This window comes from Gorilla gorilla, chromosome 21, assembly GCF_029281585.2.
Source record: "Gorilla gorilla gorilla isolate KB3781 chromosome 21, NHGRI_mGorGor1-v2.1_pri, whole genome shotgun sequence".
NCBI lineage: Eukaryota > Metazoa > Chordata > Mammalia > Primates > Hominidae > Gorilla > Gorilla gorilla.
This window is the reverse complement of record NC_073245.2, coordinates 60222706-60243164: the sequence shown is the minus strand read 5'-3', so window position 1 is coordinate 60243164 and position 20459 is coordinate 60222706. Positions and strand designations below refer to the sequence as shown.

The window sequence follows — 20459 nt, the reverse complement described above, 5'->3', positions numbered from 1 at the left end:
GGAGAATGTGCTTAGGGGTAACAGCTACATCCCAGCTTTTCTTCCCCTGCCCCCAGCTCTATTTCCCATCACTACCATGTTATAGCCCTCAGGGGGACTTGGTTAAATATCCAAGGATCTCACCGCTGATAAATCCTAAAACATTGCTTAGAGACATATTATATAGAAGCCAAGAGGACAACTGTCTTATTCTCCGAGGGCTGCAGGCAATCTTCTCCTTGTCCCATAACAGATTTCTAGTTAATAGATAACATTGCCAATTGTCAGAAAATAGGCGGCCCCTCTGGGACAGGTCCACAGTCCTTTCCTGGCTTGGCTGCATTCATCAAGCTGAGTTTTGTCTCTCAGCGGTGTCACATCCAAGTTAGTGTCTCTGCTTGCTGCTTCCTCAGTTATCTCCTTGAAACAAATTTCTTTAAATTGACTCTGCAGAATACCATTCCAGAACTTGCCATCATTTCTAATGAATATAAATCTCTGTAACAATTTTCAAAATTGGCCACCAGCATCATGGGTTCTCAGCATCCACATTACAAATTTCAGAGGCTTCCAGACCTGCGTATCTCGTCACTGAATAGATCCGAGCTTAAAATCAGAAGAACTGAATCATCATGCACTCTGAGGCTTCAAGAAACATTTAATCCGGGTAACCAACACACAGTAATAAAAACACTTTTATCATCACTTTATGATATTAACTTGTAAGGATACTCAATTAAAAACCTATTGATTGATCAAACATTTAGCCCTTTGAAAAGTATTTTTTAACAATTGCTTTGTGCAAAACACTGTTAGGTGTGATGAAGTGTCCACAGAACCATAATACAATTCAATTAAATGAGGCAAATAATGATGAGTTCCTGCCATGCATGAAGAATTCTGCTAGATTGCGTGATCCAGAAGTGAGAAAAATGCAGATCTTATCGCTGTCAAGATGACAGAGTAAAGTGATGTATCCACTAAATCAGTAACTCTAATTTAATAAAGGCTTTGTGCTAAATAGGAGATGAGTTCACACTGGACACAGGCAAAGGCTGGCAAACGCCTTCATTTCCTACAAGTTACATGCTGCATGGGGCACATGGGTGCTCAAGGAGACAGTGGGCCTGGGTAGCCTACGAGAATCGTGGCTATGAGCACTAACCCTAGACTCAGACCCTGCAGGTGGAAGCCAGCTCTGCTCCTACTCACCATGAATGTGCTTAGGACATTAGAATGCTCTGGCCTCAGTTTCCGAATCTCTAAAAACCAGACACTGATACCTAATTCATTATGGATGAGACAGTGCCCGTAGAGAGCTCCTGTGAGGCATGCCTGGGCCCAGAGGTGGAGCGGATGGCTGTTACTATTGGAGGGTTACAGCAGGCTTTGGTTCCCACTGGATCCACTGAGAGCTCTGTCCTTCACCGCAGCCAGCAAGACTGTCTTCAGTACACAAGCACCACCCTGCCTCAGGAACATGACGTTGCATCCAGACGTGGTACCAAACTGTGTGCCTCCCAGTCTAGCAGAGGCTTCAAAGCCATCAAGCCCAAACCCCACCATGCTCCTTGTGCACTGAGCCATCCCTACATGGTGTGGGAGACAACTTAGTGTGGGGCCACAGTATGGGTTAACCTGGCTGTTCTCTGGCTGGCTACAGTCTGCCAAAGTAATAAGCAGCAGTGAGAAGTTAAGTAAACATCACAATGTAATTAAGTTGCTATGGCAGTAAATCTTAGTGACTCAGGTTCAGAAAAGGAGTGGCTCTCAACCAGGGGCAGTTTTTCCCTCCAGGGACACTTGCTAATGTCTGGACACAGTTTTGGTTGTCACGACTAGGTAAAGGTGTAACTGGCATTTACTGAGTAGAGGCCAGAGATGCTGTAAGCATCCTACAATGTGCAGGACAGTCCCACAACAGAGACTGCCCAGCCCAAAATGTCAATAATGCTGAGGTTCAGAAACCTCGACACAGCAGCAGCAATGGCTGGTGCTTGTTGGAGGAGGAGGGTGGCTTAACTAGAGTCTTCAAGGACCATGAAAGTTAGAAGAGCAGGCAGGAGAGGGGAGCCTTCCAGGAGGGGTCCCAGCACAAGCAAGGATGGGAGGGAAGACTGTCTGAGGGGCAGTGAGCAGGCTGGCTCAGCTGGAGGGGCGTCTGTGCAGGTGATGTGTGGAGGGCATGTGGGGTTTGCTCTCCAGGCCTAAGCAAATCCTTGGGCTTCCGCTGAGAAACTCCCCTTCCCTGTCCTTGTGGTGAGGAGGGACTTTCAGTCAAATCACAACACTGTCCCCGAGTCCAGGGGGTAACATGTGGCCAAGACAGGACCATCCTGTCCTCCTGTGGGGACCTGAATGGTGAACAGTGACACATGAGTGGATTCACCATGATGGCCACACAGAGGACCCAGGAGCTGCCCTGATGTCCCCAAGCCCCGTGAATTTCTTCACATTTAATTTTCCTACAGACTTACCCCATTTCTTCCCATAAATGTCTTCAAAAAATTAAATCAAGGAATCCAGAGTCGGTTTCCATTGCTTGCACTCAAAGTTGGATGGGGGTCTGTGGCTTGGGTCTTCCTCTACCTTCCTGCCACATATCTTCTAGTGCCTGGACCCTGGACCCTAGTGGGGACAGTGGAGTCTGCCGAGCAGATAAACACTCCACTGAATTATGGGACTGTGGTGTGTTGTGCACTGATGTCTGCAAGACACACACACACACACACACACACAGAGGAGAGAGGACACATAGGGACAGCCAGGTTCACAGCAGACACTGAGCAACCACTTTCCTTTCTTCCTTGGTAACAGAGCCACACTTTTGTTCACGCCTCCAGTAGAAAACAATATGCTGAAGGAAGGTGGCCCTGCCTCAGCCCTAAGCAGAGCAACGTGATTGGTCAGTGGTTCAAGGCCAATCACAGTAATCCTCTCCCCTTTCCTTGTGATTGGTTTGCGAGTAGGCCTGTCATCCAGTTCTATTAATAGCTAATGGGACCTAAGAGACATCTACTAGAGGCTTCTGGGAAAGCTTTCCCAAGCCACACAGGAGAAAAATCTCCCAGCTTTCCTTCCCTTCCTCTGTTCTAGACACAGGCTGGTGATGCTGGAGCCACAACAGCCACCGGAAACCCCAAGACGAAGACCGGAGAATCCCAAAGATGCAGACAGAGACCTCCTAGAGCTACAGAGTAAGCCAAATTGGAGTTGCCTTTTCTGGACTTCTTGTTAAGTGAGTTAAAAAAAAATGCCTTTGTAATTTAAGCCTGTGCTTCTAGAACTTTAATATTCAATAGCCTTTTCAACAAATAGTGTCAGAAAAAAAATTGGACATACATAGACAAAAAATTAATCACACCCTAACTGTCACACATGATACAAAAATTAACTCAAAAATGGATTTTGGACTCAAAATGTAACATGTAAAACTATAAAACTTTTTAAAAAAATACTTAGGAGAAAATCTTCAGGACCCAGGGCTAGAAGAAGAGTTCTTAGACTTCACACAGAAAACACAATGCGCAAAAGGAAAAATTGATCAACTGGACCTCAATAAAATTTAAAACTTTTGCTCTGCGAAAGGCCTTGTGAAGAGGATGAAAAGACAAGCTATGTACTAGGAGAAAATATTTTCAAACCACTTATCCTACAAAGGATTTAATACCTAGAATAATATAAAGAATTATTAAAACTCAACAGTAAAAAAAAAATCCATTTAGGAAATGAGCAAAAGACATGAACAGCTATTTCACCAGTGGTGATATATGAATGGCAAGTAAGTACACAAAAAGATGTTCAACATCATTATCCATAAGGAAAATGCAAATTAAAATCACTAAATACCCACATGAAAGTGGCTAAAATAAAAAATAGTGATAACAGTAAATGATGGCAAGGGTATAGAAAAATTGGATTGCTCATACAATACATTGCTGATACACAGATGTTCTGGAAAACAGTTCAGCAGTTTCTTCCAAAAATTAGACATGCGCTTACCACATAACCTGGCATTTGCACTCTTGGGCATTTGTCCCAGAGAAATGAAAACTTGTATTCAGATAAAAATTTATATACAAATAATCAAAGCAACTTTGCTGATAACAGTGAAAAATTGGAAAACAACCCAAATGTCCTTCAATGAATGAGTTAAACAAACTGGTGCATCTCTACTATGAAATACTATTCAGCCATGAAAAGGACCAAGCTATTAATACCTGTGATGGCATGGATGAATCGCCAGGGAATTAAGCTCGGTGAAAAAAAAAACAATCTCAAAAGGTTATGCACTATATGATCTCACTTAGATTTTTTTTTTTTTTTTGGGGCCGAGTCTTGCTCTATAGCCCAGGTTGGAGTGCAGTGGTGCAATCTCGGCTCACTGCAACCTCCACCTCCCGGATTAAGGTGATTCTCCTGCCTCAGCCTCCCAAGTAGCTGGGATCACAGGCACCCGCCATCACACCTGGCTAATATTTGTATTTTTAGTAGAGATGGGGTTTCGCCATGTTGGCCAGGCTGGTCTTGAACTCCTGACCTCAAGCAATCTGTCCACCTCGGCCTCCCAAAGTGCTGGGATTACAGGCGTGAGCCACCGCACCCAGCCACTACAGCATTCTTTAAATGACAAAATTATCAAAATGGAGAGCGGAATAGTGGTTTCCAAGCATTAGGAGTAGAGGAAGGAAGGAGAAGAGTATAGCTATGTAGGAAAACAACCTTTTGTGTGGCAAGAGTGACACCATCTTGAAGCAAAACCGCCATGATGACCGGTGTTTGACTCTTGCATACTAAGGTGCTCTCATAGTGTAGATAACCTCTCATAAAGGGAATTGAACAATGAGAACACTTGGACACAGGGTGGGGAACATCACACACCGGGGCCTGTCATGGGGTGGGGGGAGTGGGGAGGGATAGCATTGGGAGATATACCTAACGTAAATGATGAGTTAACAGGTGCAGCCCACCAACATGGCACATGTATACATATGTAACAAACCTGCACGTTGTGCACATGAACCTGGAACTTAAAGTATAACAAAAAGAAAAAGAAAAAGAAACAATGCCTATAGCATAGATAACCCCTCATAAATATGTTTATCTAACCTCCTTAGCAGTCACAAGTGTCACAATCTGAGGTGTGAGTAGTTGCACGTATTTTACAAAAACAGAAGCTTCCTATCTAAAGGATATTTTCTGGAGATTGGGTGTAGAGATCCACAGTCTGGCAGCCACCTGAGATATCGCTTTAGTAGGTCCCTACTAAATGTTTCTTTCATAGAAGCTGGATTTGTCAGCTTCTTTCTTCAGCCTCTCAGCTTGCTGGGCCTTTGGGGAAAGGTTTACATAGACCTGCTCTTCATGGAACAAGCTATAAAAGGACAGCGTGAGGAATGCTTAGGAAGGAACTGTTTTGAATCTTAATGGTGGTGGTCACATGAATCTGAACATATAATAAACTTTCAAAGAACTAAATACACACTAATTAGTGCATATAAAACTGGTGAAACCTGGGTCAGATAGATGGATTGTATCAGAGTCAATATTTTGGTTGTGAAACTTTACTATAATTAGGAAGATGGTATTATTGGGGGGAAATGAGTGAAGTGTATGTGAGATTTTTCATATTTCTTACAATCACGTGTGAATCTAAAATTATTTAGCCAAATTGCACTAAATTTTTTGTGGCTCCATGAATTAATGTGGGGAAGCCATTTCCCGAACTGCACGAAGGCAGTTAAATAATATATATTACATATCAGAAATCAATTCCTTTTGGTATTGTGATTTTTTTTTCAAACAGGAAAACGTAGCGGGGGCGTTGGGGAAGCTTTGGAATTAATATATAATTAGATATTTAGCCAGGTAGAAAGCTTAAGCAAAATAAACTTGACTCTAAGTAATTTAAAAATTTAATATGCATATGAATCTCCTGGGTAATCTTGTTAAAAAAAGAAAAGCAGATTCTGATTCAGTAAGTGTTGGGTATTACCTGAGATTCTGCATTTCTAATGAACTGATATTGCTGGTTCATGGAACCCATTGTAGGTAGCAAGAAAATAAGCCACTTTTAGCTGCATTTTCTGTTAGTTGCCGCCGAAAGCATCCTTACTCTTTTGACCATTTGTATATTAGCCCCGCCCACTGGAGGAGCCCAGAGTCTTATCTTCCCACCAATCAGATTCACCCTCCACCTGTGGGAGGAGCCAAGAGACAAGTGGTGGGGAGAAGGCCGTCCTTTTTCCAAAAGGCAAGAGTGCTTCCTTGTGTTGTGAGCCTGGGTGAGAGAGAGAGACCGAGGAGGATGGAGGTACAGCCAGATGGCAGGGACAGATGCTGATTTGGGGATGTTCTGGGTCTCCAGGTGCCTCTTTATGGTCTGTTTATGAAACCCAGACGCCCTTTCAGTGAGAAGCAATTCTGCCATGTTTATTTTTTGCGAGGGAAAGAAGCCGCAAAACCCAAATATTTATATCCATTGTGCAGTCTTCTCCAGTTTCCAGGCACATCTTCCTTTTCTATATCTTGGAGAGCATTTCAAGCCTCCTGGAATTTTTCTTCAAGGAGGGGCCTCAGGGCCACTGCTACAGTGTGACTCATTGAGCCGCCAGGAGGCCTGGGCTTCCTTCCTGGAATCAGGGATCCCATGTGGGCCTCTCAGACCCAGCTCTAATGTGAAGTTGAGAGCTTCAAGTGGGTCTTCCAGGGAGGTCAGGAGGCAGAGGGAATATTGGAAATGGCTCTGCCACTAGCATGCGCTGTGTCCTTGGGTGAATGATTTGGCCTCTCTGAAAACCAGTTTCTTCCCCTGCGAATGGTAGGAGTTGCATCAGGTGATTTCTTAGGATCCTACCTGCTCTAAGTGTTTCTTGGTCTCTAAATTCTCATAAACAGGACTTAGCTTAGGTTAGTGCTCTCCATCTTGGCTGCATATTTGAGTCACCTGAGGGACACTAAAGATACTAAACCCAGATGTTCTGATCTGATAGATCTGGGGTCCGATGTGGGCGTCAGAAATCTTTAAAACTTCCCAGGTGTCACTAACATACAGCCAGGGTTGAAAGCCACCGGGCTACACCTGATTTTACAGAAGAGGAAACTGGGCTCACATCTGTGATCAGCAGGTCAGCCACCTGTGGAATCCAGTGACTCCCGCTTGCAGGTGTGGGACCTCACAGCCACCCTCTGCATTCCAGCACATCCCTAGGACCTGGGGAACATTGCACCTTTCCATTCTTCAGTAATCTTCTCCTCCATGTCTTTCCCTCTCCGCCCCGCCCCTCGCTCCGATGAGCTAAATCTTTCTCAAGTAGCTTCTGCCTCTGTCCTGTGAAAGTCCCTGCCAGGAGGAGTCGCCACAGCTGTTTACCTCCTTGAACTATAAGGAAGGAGGGAAATACAGGCAGAGACATGCAGAACTCAGGGTCTCCCATGTTACTCTGCCTCCCACCCAAAGCACCTTGCTCCAGGTTTGTCACAGGACAAGGGGAGGCTGCTGTGAGGACACTGAGGGTGATGGAAAAGTTGAAAAAGAAGGAGGAGAGAAATAGCACATCTGTGTTTAGACATTATCCCTGGATGCTTCTTTGCATGTTAGGAAAGGCTCACTACAATCTAGTCATGTTTAGCCCTTTAGGAGCCCTGGGATAGTGAGTCCAGAGCCAGCACTGGGGGCTTTTCTCCCAGCCCGTTTTCAAAATCATGTTGACCTTTGAGCATCTCCTGCCCCAGGAGAGCGCTGCAGCCGCTGCAGACAGCATGAGATGCTTCTCTAAGTGGGCTCAGCTTCACCCTTCTGTGCTCCTGAGGATGGAGGACAGAAAGTGGTTCTTCCTTCCTGGCAAGCATTTCCAGTCTCTGAAGACTTTCTGGGGAAAGAACACCAAGAGGGAGAGGCTTCCTAAGTCCCTTCACTGGGGGCTTATCCATGACCGACGTTCCTGGGGAGACATACATTTCATCAGTCACTTTCCATCTCACTCCACTCTCCCTCCTCCTCTCTGCAAGCTTACACTGCAGCCCGATGGAATTACACACAGTGCCTTGCATATGCCAAGGTTCTTCCACCTCTAGTCATGCTGTTTCCTGTCCTGGAACCCCCTTCCCAACTCGATCCTGCTAAGCAGCCTGGGATCTGTGTATGGGATGCCCCTCAGAGTCACCCAAACACAGGGGAAGCTGGGGTGTTTATTCCCCGCCCCTCAGTCACAGGTGCAGGCCTGCTCCTGGGGCACTCAGCCCCAGCATCTCCAATGCCAGGCAGCTCAGAGAGCCACTTTCCTGTCCACGGAACCCTTAGAGAACATTCCCAGGAGGAGTGAACGTTCACCTTGTGTGGCATCGTCCTGGGGCGCTCCTTCTGGGGGGGACCCCAGTCCCTCCTGCCCTTCCACCCGGAATCCTCCCGTCTCCTGGGTGAAAACTGGAGCCCAGGTTCTAGCTCTGCTGTGTCTCTCAGACTCTGGTGAGAGTCAGAATCTTCTGGAGGCCTTGTTAAAACTCCGATGGCCAGGCCCACCCTAAGGTTCCAATTCAGGAGGTCTCAGCAGAGCCTGAGAGCTGGCTTTCCCAGCAGGGCCCCGGGGTGCTGATGCTCCTCCCCCTAGAACGACCCCTGAGAGCCCTGGCTCTCCACTGGGGCCTGCTCACCTGGAGACAGTGACCACAGGCCACAGGTCACCCCTCACTGCTTCACTCCATGCCCTCTCCTGTGAACTCATCTCCTCCCACCTCCCCCTTGGTCACGTGGCTCCAGCCACACCCACCTCCCTGCTGTTCCTCACCCAGGATCACCAAGGTCTCTCCTGCCCCGGGGCCTGTGCACCTGCTGTGCCTCTGCTTGGGGTGCTCTTCCCAGGGCTCGCTCACCTCCTCAGAGAGGCCTCCTGACCCCTGACACGGCCTTGCCCTTCACCTCTATCGTCCTTTAGAACAGCCCCCACCTCCCGCACATCATGCAGTTGCCGGTTCAATGGCTACTGCTTGTCCTCCAGACTCGAAAGTAACCTCGCAGTGGGCGGTGGGCAGGGGGCGTTGTTTTGTTCCCTGCCCTGTCCCAGCACCCAGAGCAGTGCCTGGCAGTGGTGGGTACTCAGTACACACCTGTTAGCAAGTGACTCTGATGCAGGGACCGTTCTCTCTGATCTCTAAATCCAACTTTCTTATGTTGTAGTAACAATGTTGAATGTTGTTCCATACATCATCCATTTTCTTTTTTGACTTTTAGATCATAGTGCCTTAGAGAACAACTGGGCAAAAAATGGACTTTCAGACATGGCAGGTGCTCAGGTCCAGCCCCCACCCTGTGGCCCTTCAGGGACTGCACTCATTTATTTTTCTCTTTCTGGCTGTCCGCGAGCCAACAGCTCTCTCCTGGCTTTAATTTTCATCCATTTAAGTTGAAAAGTAAAAATCAAACAAATGAAATGCACTTAAGAGAAAGCCTTGAGGAGTTAGTGGGCCACCTGAAGTGAACGGACTCCTTTCAAGGCGCTATCAATTGTTGTTATCAATTATTTATTGGGCCATGTTTGTTCCTGGTGCCACCAAGACAGAGAGGAGACAGGGTCCCTGTCCTGAGGCATCCCAAAGAAGAAGGGAGCATTTGTGAAATGAAAAAATGTCCCAGATGATAAGACAGTTACACGTCACACCTCAAGGCTGCTCTATGCTTTTATTATATTTTACTCTTAAGGATGTTCATTTATTTTCTGATTTTAAAAAGTAATTGAAAAGTTTATAAAATGTTCCTAGAAAATAGAGAAAAAATAAAATCTAACTCCAGTGTTTTTAATGCACATATAAAATCTACTTGGTTTATAAAATTAGGATTTATTCTAAATGTTTAATTTAGTTAGTTTAGAAGTTTTGTTAATTTACTCATCAGATTCTGCCTTGAGTTTTCTTCACATTATACCATGTTCATTTCTTTAGGCCATCAAGCAGCCTTCAAAAACATAAATTTCATTAGTTACAATGTATTTCATATAGATATACGATAACTGCCTTCACCGATCTTTTATTTCTGGACAATACAATTTTTATTTTTTTTCTTGTTTTGCTTTTGGTTATTATAATAAATATTGCTGTGAATATGCTTAGTTTAGAAAGCCTTGACTCGCTGTTATTATAATTTCAGTTTATAATCAGGAAGAGGGAAAGCCTAACTCTAAGGTTGAAACTAAATCTTAAAGCTAGTGACACAGCCTCTCTGAGCTTTGCTGTCCTCTTCTGTCCTATGGTAAGAATGATACTGAGGTCCTAGGGAGCTGTGAAGCATATGCTGTGAGACAACACAGCTGAGCAGCCCAGCCAGAGCCCCCTGGGGAAGCCGTCAGAGGTCAGCCGCTCCCGTCTGCTTCCCTCTTGACTCCTAATAGGCTGCGACAGAACTTTGCCTTCCCTTCTTCCTGTCCCAAAGATGCACAATGATAATGATGCTGATGGTTATTTAGTAAGAAGCTTCCCAACAGGAACAGTTGTCAGGAGGGGGCACAGTTGGATTCTCTCCAGCAAAGATGTCAGGGTGGACAGAAATGTCAGCGTGATCCAAAGAGGACACAAACACTCCTGCTATTTTGTTGTCACCATAGAAAGGCCAGCTCTAGGTTTGACGAATGTTTAGTGAAAGAAAGTTTGCAAAAGTCAAAAAGAAACTGACATAATGATAGCCAAACAGGCTTTCTCTGCATTAGAAGAACTCAATAGGTCCTTTCACGTCTGATTAGAGAAAAACAAAACAAACAAGCAAAAGCTCCTCTGATGCACAGAGTTAGTGCTCCACTGAACTAGACCAGAAGAGCTTGTCCTGCCCCTTGGAAACAGGGGCCAACATGATGCAGTGGGCAAGGACCCATCATCTGACATGAAGATGCCCCGGGGACAATGGAAAGCATGGTGTGTCTGGAGAAGATGGCCCTGACGGCAGGTGCATTCGGGTGCTAGTGAGTGCTGCAGCATGTTGGGTCTCTAGTTTTGTATCAGTCAGCTACTCTCACAGTCACACTGTGTAACAAACCACCCCCAAACTCAGTTACAAACAATAGTATTTATTTCTCATTCTCATGTCCACAGGTCTGATGGGGTTCATCACATCTCATCTGAGCCAGGACTGGCTTTTCTTGGCTGCAAGCTGAAAGCTGGGTCCAGGTCTGCTGTACTGAGGGTCTCCTATCTTCCTTGGACAGGGACAACCAGAGGCCTATTTATCTCATGATGGAAGGCAGGAGAACAAGCAGGCAAGACCAGCTGTGCTAGCACATGCCACCTCTTTGCCCACGTCACACCTGCTGACGTCCCATTGGCCAATGCAAGTCACACAACCAAAGCCAACATCAACAGGACAAGGAAACAGACTCCGCTTCTAGATGCACAAACTACAGAGTCACGGACAGAGGACACGGATCCAGGGAAGGAAGATGGAGAATGAGAACAATGACCCTCAATAACACAGCCTCCCACAGGTTTCCAAATCCCCAACCCAGGCATATATCCAAGGAAATGGAATCATGGGTTCAGGTTTTAGAGCAAGCAATTTCTGCTCTCCCTGCCTAGTTTCCACACCCTTAACACAGGGGCAATGATGTCACATCAAATCATATCATACAAGTTTGTGATGATGTTTCAACAACTAAACACCAGAAAAATGCTTAGGGAAGGGCCGGGTAGGAGGGGCAGAAGCCAATAGTAACTTAACATCACTGCTAACCCACAAAGTTCTGGGAATTTCTTTGAATGTCTAATTAGAGAACCATGTCCCCAACAATTAACATTTCTTTTGCTTTTTTTTGAATCTGAGAAAATACTAATTGTCACAGGGTAGAATATTTATCTGACGAGCATATAGAAGTTAAGGGCTCCTTGAAATCACAGTGCTGGGTTTGGGTCTCATTCCTCCTCCTACCTGCCTCTCTGAGCCTCAGTTTCTCATCTGTAGAATGGGTACAATCCCAACCTCATGTGTTTGTGGCAGTCAGGGTTAATTGGGCTAATGATTCTAAAGTGCTCTGCGCAGGCCTGGCACGTACTGAGCAAACTTGGGCCATAGAGAGAGCACTGACCTGGGAGTCAGGAGCTGGGACCTCAGGTCCTATTCCCCGGGGATCTGGGAGAAGTCCCTTGGCTTCCCTGAGCCTCATCTGCCCCACATGCTAGTGAGGTGGCTGGACCAGTCAGGTCAAGGACGTCCCTGCGGCTAACTTCCCCTTACTCCCTGTTCAACAAAGGGCAGGTGCTGGGCCTGGCCAGGCTCCCACAAAGCCCAGGCGTGGCCATGCTCAGCTCACGGTGGGTGTGGGGGATGCGTTTCTGCCCTCAAAGGACTGAGCTCCAGTTTCTTTCTTCACTGAGTCCTTTACTCTCTGCCTGCGGGTGGTTATTTAAGACATCTCCCACCTGCAGGGGCCTCTTAGAGAAAACAGATCATTCCTTCAGCTGCAGTGCAGGCTTTACTGGGCTTGTTCCTGCGTCAAGAGGACAGATCCTTCCTGAATGGAGTCGCCCCACAGGCCCCACACCCAGAGAGGGGCAGCCAGGAGCCTCCGAGGCTCTGCCCAGCCCGTCCTGAATGTGCTCCCTGCCCTGAGTGGAGCGCTCACAGCTCCCCACATCAAGGCTTCTGTCTCCCCAAAGATCTTCCTCATAAAAACCCTTCTTCTCCCAGATCTCACAAACCGACGTTATAAAAAACACAAACACACTATAAACACCATGTAAATTGATCACATACAAATAATATCCAAAAAGAAGAACTTGTATAACCATTTTAAACTATAAAACATGTCTGTTGGGATCTGTGGGAGATCATGGATCACAGCCTCTCCCTGCTCCTGATTCAGTCAGCACCGTGAGAAATGGAAGCAAGGTTCACCCTGGGATGGGAAAGCGTCAGCTGCCATTCATGAGGCTGGGGGGCAGGGGAAGCCCCTCGTCCGTGGACACAAACATGCGTCCTAACATGACTTCCATGAGCAGAAGTGGGCAGACAGGGCTGAAAAGCTGACCTTACAAGGCTGAGGACCTGCCTTGAGCTCTGTCTGACTGCAGAGGAGGAAAGTTCTCTTCTTGCAACCTCAAATCTTCCAGGTAAGAACCGAATGAAATCCAGCCTTTGCATTCTCTCCACCAGCTCCCGGCTCACCCACCCAGCAGCTCAGCACCTGCGAAATCTGTCTCCCGACGCACACTTGCTAACCGGGTGGGTGTGAGCACAACGATGGCAAACAGCGGGAGTCCCTGGAGTGCAGACTCAGGAGTGAACCTGCCTGAAGAGTGGCGTCTAACACAGACGCTGTGGTCAGCTCCACCCCACTCTGGGTCCCAGGAGTAGGAGCAAGTGCGTATTTTGCTTTCAGGGCAGGTGTTTCATCCACATTATTGCAGGAACAGATGAATTTAATTAAAATAACACCACAGTGGGCACCTCTTCCAGGGATGCCTCCCTCTAAGAACATGACACTGAGATGATCAAGGTTCTAAAAGGGCGATCAAATTACTCTCCGAAAATGAAACTGCTCAGACAGAATGACAATTAAATTAATAACAACCAAGACAATGCCCAGATTTCATCTCAGCTCACAGCCCCTCCTGTGTGCTGTATGATCAGGTTCTTGGGGGTGGCTCCAGATGCAGGCAAGAGTCAGGATTTATCCACAAGGGTGAGCTGACTGTCAGCATGAGGGTCTCCTACAGTGGAGCTTGCCAAGGTCCTTGGCTCCCAGGGGACCCGTTCCAGGGCTAACAGATGAAGCATGGAAATGCTGTGTGGAGTGAGCTGAGCAGCCATTCTCAGGAGAAAACAGACAAATCCTCCTGCACCCTGGCTCACCAGCTTCGTGGCCTGTTTTATGTCATCTTTGCTGAGCTCCACCGGGTCACCCCTCCTGCTGACTTTGTGATACTGACATTTCAGGCACTGGCACAGATACATTGGCCTTCCTGGCTGGGATTTCACGGATGGAGTGAGCAGTGCTGGCGTGGAGGAGCCGTGGCGGCACAGGGCCTGTGCTCTCAGCTGATCAGCGCCTGTCCTGACCCCAAAGGGCCCTCGCAGCACTGTTTGAAATTGCTCTTGCCACATTTGGAACCGATTCCTCAGTAAGTTTCAGACTCATTGTTGTGACTTTGGTTTCAATCCAGGGACACACCGTGGCCAATGGAGTGTCTCAACAGCATCTATGATCGCTCTTTCCCAGAGACAGCATCTCAGATACCAATGCTGAAAGAGAAACAGCAGCCTGTCCCCAGGTGGCAGGAAATAGTCCATTTTAACGGCAATTTCATAAGTGGCAGATGATTTTTATTGTAATTTTCTGGTGAGCTGATTAAGTGGAGGCAGAGTCAGTTCTGAGGCATCAATGTCTTTAACAACTCGGGGAGACCGAGGCCACGCTCAGCAGGAACACTGAGTCCATGGAAAACAGGCCCTGGGCCCGCTGATGTGCATAATTCCACGTGTGCCCCCCATGTAACCAGGATGGTAAATTACAGGTGTCAGATAATCACGCTCTGGAGTGGCTACTTGAGGATGCGATCGACCAATTTAAGCTCCGTCTGACACATGATCAATAGCCCGTGATGCTGCATGGAATTGCAGGCACAGCGTCCAAACCTGCAGAGCAGTGGCTCCCAGCTGTGGCAACTTTGCCCCCCAGAGGACATTTGGCAATGTCTGGATATGTTTGCAATTGTCACAACTAGGAGAGGGGGATGCTATTGGCATCTGGTGGGTGAGGCCAAGGATGCTGCTAAACCTCCCATGATGCACAGGAGAAGTCCCCACACAGACACATCCTGCGCAGACTGTCCATAAAGCTTAAATGAGATGCTCTGACTTAGAGCCACAGTGAACATGCCATTCCATCATCTGGGTATCTCCAGGGATGTACATAGCTGGATGTCTAGCTTTTCATCTGGGTATGACTGGCCTCACGCAGAACCAAAACCGTGTGCAGGTCGAATCTCTTATTTACTCTCCTGCTTCCTTCCATTGTAATTTTCTCCTTCTCATTAGTATTTCTGTTATTGGAGGAATGGTAAGAAAACATAAAATGCTGGAGAGTTACGATTTTGTTTTTGTCAATAAAAAAGTAATTTGCCAGTGACTCATAAAAAGCAGAAAATTAATTAGAGAAGACATGAGATCTATCAAAAAGCTGATCAGGGTGGCTCACGCCTGTAATCCCAGCACTTTGGGAGGCCGAGGCAGGTAGATCACCTGAGGTCAGCAGTTCGAGACCAGCCTGACCAACAAGGTGAAATCCTGTCTCTACTAAACACATGAAAAAAAAGTTAGCCGGTCATGGTGGCAGTTCCCTGTAGTCCCAGCTACTCCGGAGGCTGAGACAGGAGAATTGCTTGAACCTGGGAGGCGGAGGTTGCAGTGAGCTGAGATCGCGCCAGTGCACTCCAGCTTAGGTGACGGAGTGAGACTTCGTCTCAAAAACAAAACAAACAAAAAAAAACTGATCACCTCAGGAGAGCAGCAGAGAGAAGAGTCCAGATGGGAGCTGATCAGTTTCAGGAGAGTGCACAGAGCAGGACCTCGTGGGACTGGCCTAGAGCTCCTCAAACTAACGTCAGTTCAGCGGGTGCAACTAGCATTTTAAAACATTAATCACAGAGTTGAGTAGAAAATATCAAAAGGTATCAGTATTATTTTGTGAAACTTTATATTCATATATATGGGGGGTGTGTGTCTGTGTGTTTGTGTGTGTGTGTGTGTGTGTGTGTGTGTGTATGTACCAGGTTCCATTGTAAAATAATTTCTTATGATGGGTTGTGATCAAAACAGCTTGAAAAACACTGGAGTGGCTTCAATGATGGAGGATTGAGAAATAACTAAGTATCTGTAAGTAAATTTTGCAAATAAAAAGAACAAGAAGGCCAGGCACGGTGGCTCACGCCTGTAATACCAACACTTTGGGAGGCTGAGGTGGGCGGATCACGAGGTCAGGAGATCGAGACCATCGTGGCCAACATGATGAAACCCCGTCTCTACTAAAAATACAAAAATTAGCCAGCATCATGTCTGTAATCCCAGCTACTCGGGAGGCTGAGGCAGGAGAATTGCTTGAACCTGGGAGGCAGAAGTTGCAGTGAGCCAAGATCATGCCACTGCACTCCAGCCTGGCGACAGCGAGACTCCATCTCAAAAAAAAAAAAAGAAAGAACAAGAAAATTACGAACTCTAAGAAAAATGAAAGGTGTGTAAGAAAGAAAATACAACTATATTACAGTACTTTGCTCTGCAGAGAATAGCATTTACCTGGTCACATGACATAAAGGCTGATTATGATGCAATTAAAAATAGTGATGTATCATACAGCGTGGCAGGAAGGGAGCTGGTGGGTGGTGTAAGAGCTAACTTCTCATCTAGCTTAGCAGACATTCGATAACACTAGACCTTGAAAGCTCTATGAATAGCTTCCCTGGCTTCCTCTTTCTTTTCTTTTCTTTTCTTTTTTTCTTTGAGACAGGTCTCACTCTGGTTTCCCAGGCTGGAGTGCAGTGGTGCGATCTTGGCTCACTGTAGCCTTGACCTCCTGGGCTCAGGTGATTCTCCCACCTCAGCCTCCCAAGTAGCTGGGACTGCAGGCACACACCACCACGTCTGACTAATGTTTTGTCTTTTTAGTAGAGACAGCGTTTTGCTATGTTGCCCAGGCTGGTCTTGAACTCCTGGAATCAAACAATCCACCCGCCTCAGCCTGCCAGAGTGCTGGGATTACAGGCATGAGCCTCAGCACCTGGCCAAGCTTCCTCTTTCAGGATTTGGAAATAATGTGTGGAAACAGCTAGAGGATTACTTGTGGATGTCTCTGAGAAGAGGTGGGCAGGGAACAGACAGATTCAGTGGTGTTTCATTTGATGACCATGTATCTCTTTATTTAAAAAGGGACCATTCAGGACCAGTGAGGTCACGGTGGTGTTCACTGGAAAGACCCCAGGGACCCAGGTGGCTCTTGGCTCCATCACCTACAGCCCTGTGACCTTGAACAAGTCCTTCTCCAGCTTTTGACACCAGTTGACCAACCTCTAAAACAAAGAGGCTCGGCCAAATTATTTTGACTTGTCCTTGGAGCCCTGTGAATCTGTCTCACCGTGGAGTGACTTGGGAGTCTGGGCACCACCCACCCCGACTCTATGTCAAATACTGTGCACATCTCAAGCACAGTGCCTGGCTCAGCACAGGCAGCAGGAAAGCTGTGTGGGTGTGCATCAGGGTTGGTGGACACAGTAGACAGCCTTTGCTCTCCCAAGATGGGGGAGGTCCAGTACCATGACTTAGGGAACTGCTGGTTCCTACCCCCCCCAACCCACCCCGGACAGTAGTGCAGAAAGGATGCTCTCCTAATCAGCTAATTTTCACAAAATGTGGGATGCCCTGGTGGGATCCCCTGGTAGGAGAGTAGATGACTTCCAGGAGCACATAGAGGGGGCAGAGGCTGCGGGCTGATCCTTGATACCCCTCATCCCCTACATTTCACATTGGAAATCCCAAAGTTTAGCTGCCCGGACCAAAGCTGAATTTCCCATTCTGCCTTGCAGCTGGTGTGTACCTTCCCAGTGTACCCTTAAATGCATGGGTACGCCCCACTTGCCCTTTTCCTCTTCCCTCCTGCCTGATGTGACTTGCACCTCCTTGGACCAGGTAGACAAAAACAGCCTTTGTCAATGACAGATCACAGGACTGGAGTGTCGAGGCTCAGCCCTGGGAGCTGCCCAACCAGCCAGGGGGTCCCCACGCCGAGGCTGTCACATGGGAGAGAAGCAAACCTCTGGCTCGTGAAGTCATGGGTATTTTGGGGTCTGATGAATTTACTTACAAATAAATATGGGAAGTATATTTTTATATCAATAGTTATTTATTCACTTTAATATCCATTGGAGAAAAATATCTCAACTAGTGGATTCACCCCTGCGATTCCACTAGGTGAACCCACCAGCAATCCTGGGGACGCTGAGGACCCTCCCTCCTCAGCACATGGCCCTCCCGACTGTTGGGGGAGCCAGCATGAAGCCCCCGTCGCCGACCAGCAGGCCCGAGCTCCTGGACTCAGCCTTGACCGACACTGACTCTGTTCCCACAGCGGCCGCTTTGTTCGTCTCCTTTGTGGACACTTAGCTCAGCGCCTGTGCTGCTCGGCTGTGACCTGACCTCCGAGGGTCACCCCCTGAATTCACTCGCTGTGACCTGTGCTGCGGACCCCGTCAGGAAGCTCCTGGTCTCCCCCAGTCCCTCCCCCGCCTCATTTGCACAAAAGGCTTCATTGTTCTGCAGGGTCTGATTCAGACCTGCCCTGGTTTCAGTTGCGGCAAACTCCCAGCACTGGCTTTGGGTCAGGGGTCACTCTGGAGTGAACGGGGCGCCCTGAGCAACCCCACATCGCTGTGTGATCCCGGCTCATCCACAGGAAGCCCCGGCCCAGGGACCCAAATGGGTCCCAGAAGTGGACCAGATGCAGCACGGACAGTGACGTGGGGACGCCAGCATCTCCAACAGTGGGAAACAGGAAACTTTCTACTTTTCATTAACCCCATCCTCTTCTCCCCCAGGGTTAGGGGGACACAATGTCTTCACTGGCCATGTTGGAACGTTCTGGGGAGTGAAGGGAACGTCCCCAAGAGCAGTGACTTGACCTTCGCTTTGGCTGAGATTTGAAATTCTCTTCTTATCAATCTCTATATCTGTACACGCAGGAGTCTGTTTTACACCCAGCCATCCCTGTGACCTCGGGCGAGTTCCTTACCTTGTGTTTTCTCATCTGTAAAGTGGGAATAATGACCGCACGGCCTCGCATGCTTGTCAGAACCAAATCAGACAATGCACGAAGACCCATTGGCCCGGAAAGCTGCAGCTGGGCCCTGACGATGCCACACTGTCCATCTGGGGAGGGGAAGTTCATTGCTAATTCGACTCAAAGGAGGAAAAATGCACGTCCCCCTGAGCTGAAAGAAGGAACGAAGCCAAGTCCATCAGGCCACCGGGTCTCCTTAGGCTGAGGAAATGGACAATGAGGGCGACATCGAAACTGCAGAGAGCAGCAAAGCCCTTCACTACTGCTGCCCGGACCCCGCAGCGGCTCCTACAGCCACCACGGGTCACTGGGCCAGGAGCAAGTTAGGGAACAGCCACATCACCATCCAGGGAAGCCCCCGGAATGGTGGATTTGCTAACAGCAGCCACACAGACACCTCACCTCACGCCAGGCTGCTGAGCTCAGCGGGGGGCACGATTGCCCAAGCAGGGGTGGGGCAGGGCAAGGCAGACCGAGTCACACGGTGGGAAAAGCCAAAAAAAAACCTGCCTGATTTGGTAAAATGCCAGAAAACTGCCTGAACTGGGCATTTGAAAGTTAGTTTTTAAGGCGTAGCCATTTGTTGGGGTTTTTTTGCCCCGTACTCTCCTGTCTCCCTCCTCGTCACACAATAAACTGTCTCCAAGGCAGCCGCCCTCCCGCTGCCAGGACGTGCGAGGCAGGGAGGTCAGGAGCTCTGCTGTGAGGGCACCACCCGGCTTCCGGTTTGTGCATGAGAACCCGGCTCAGCTTTTCCATTCCGTGAAGACTGGGCTTCTCCAGGCTGCTCGGTAAATAATCACGGATTCCACTGGAAATAGGAAACATCCCCACAGTCCCATCTCCATTGTGCACCCAACCTCCAGGTGTTTTCAGTCTCTCAAAGAGCCCTGACTCCTGAAATTTAACAACTAAAACCTTATTTTTCATTTCCTGAGATTCTCTTGGTGGAATCAGGCAGCCTGGCAGTGCGCAGCACCTAGGGTGGCTCATGATGAAAAATCCAGAGGGGACTTTGCCTGCCTGCATGTCCTTTTGTTACCAGAACCCAGGGACCAGCAGGACCCAAAGTTCCCTGCGGGATCAGCTGGGTCTGGGAATCACTGTCCTGGGCCCAGTTGGACTTTTCGGATGAGGCCGGTGTTTGGCACCTGGGCTGGGCAGGTGGGAAGGACAGAGCACTGATGGAGAGAGGGAGGAGAAGGGGATTCACGGCGGTCCTGGGGGAACCCCACGGGTGCCTTTGGCCTCTCCCTGGTCTGCCTGCCCCTCAGGCTGGTTAAACTCCCCCCTGAAAGTTCCCCATTGGGCAAGTCCAGCAAGCCTGGGCCAGGCCTGTGATCTCAGGGTGGGTGGAGCTCTATAAGGCCTGGCCCTCGCTCCTGGAGTCCACATTCACTCTCAAGGCAGTGAACGGCACCCCACTGCGCATCTACTCACTAACCAGGCACGGGATGGTTTCCATGGTTCCTGTGTCTTAGACCAGCTCGCTCATGGTGACATGGGACACCCTGAGACCCCGCCATGGTGCAGAGTGACATTAATGCATTAAATTAGCAGCCTCTGCAACACAAACACATTTCCATGTGGAGCCTGTGACGTTCTTTGGTAAAAGGGATCATTACGTGTTTGCAAACATTCCATACAGCTGAGGAAGGGCCTCGGGTTCTGACAAGTGAT

At 48.1% G+C, this 20459-nt stretch overlaps 2 long non-coding RNA genes across 2 annotated transcripts; one reads left to right on the top strand and one right to left on the bottom strand.

Moving 5' to 3' along the window:
- The first annotated feature begins 1736 nt into the window (after positions 1–1736).
- On the top strand, positions 1737–11743 carry LOC129529148 (uncharacterized). Its single transcript, XR_008674583.2, has 3 exons — positions 1737–1821; positions 3076–3217; positions 11056–11743. It is a non-coding gene; the product is annotated as an uncharacterized lncRNA (long non-coding RNA).
- On the bottom strand, positions 7519–8607 carry LOC109024408 (uncharacterized). Its single transcript, XR_002003912.3, has 2 exons — positions 8312–8607; positions 7519–7850 (listed from the first exon to the last, which is right to left on the bottom strand). It is a non-coding gene; the product is annotated as an uncharacterized lncRNA (long non-coding RNA).
- Positions 11744–20459: the final 8716 nt, after the last annotated feature.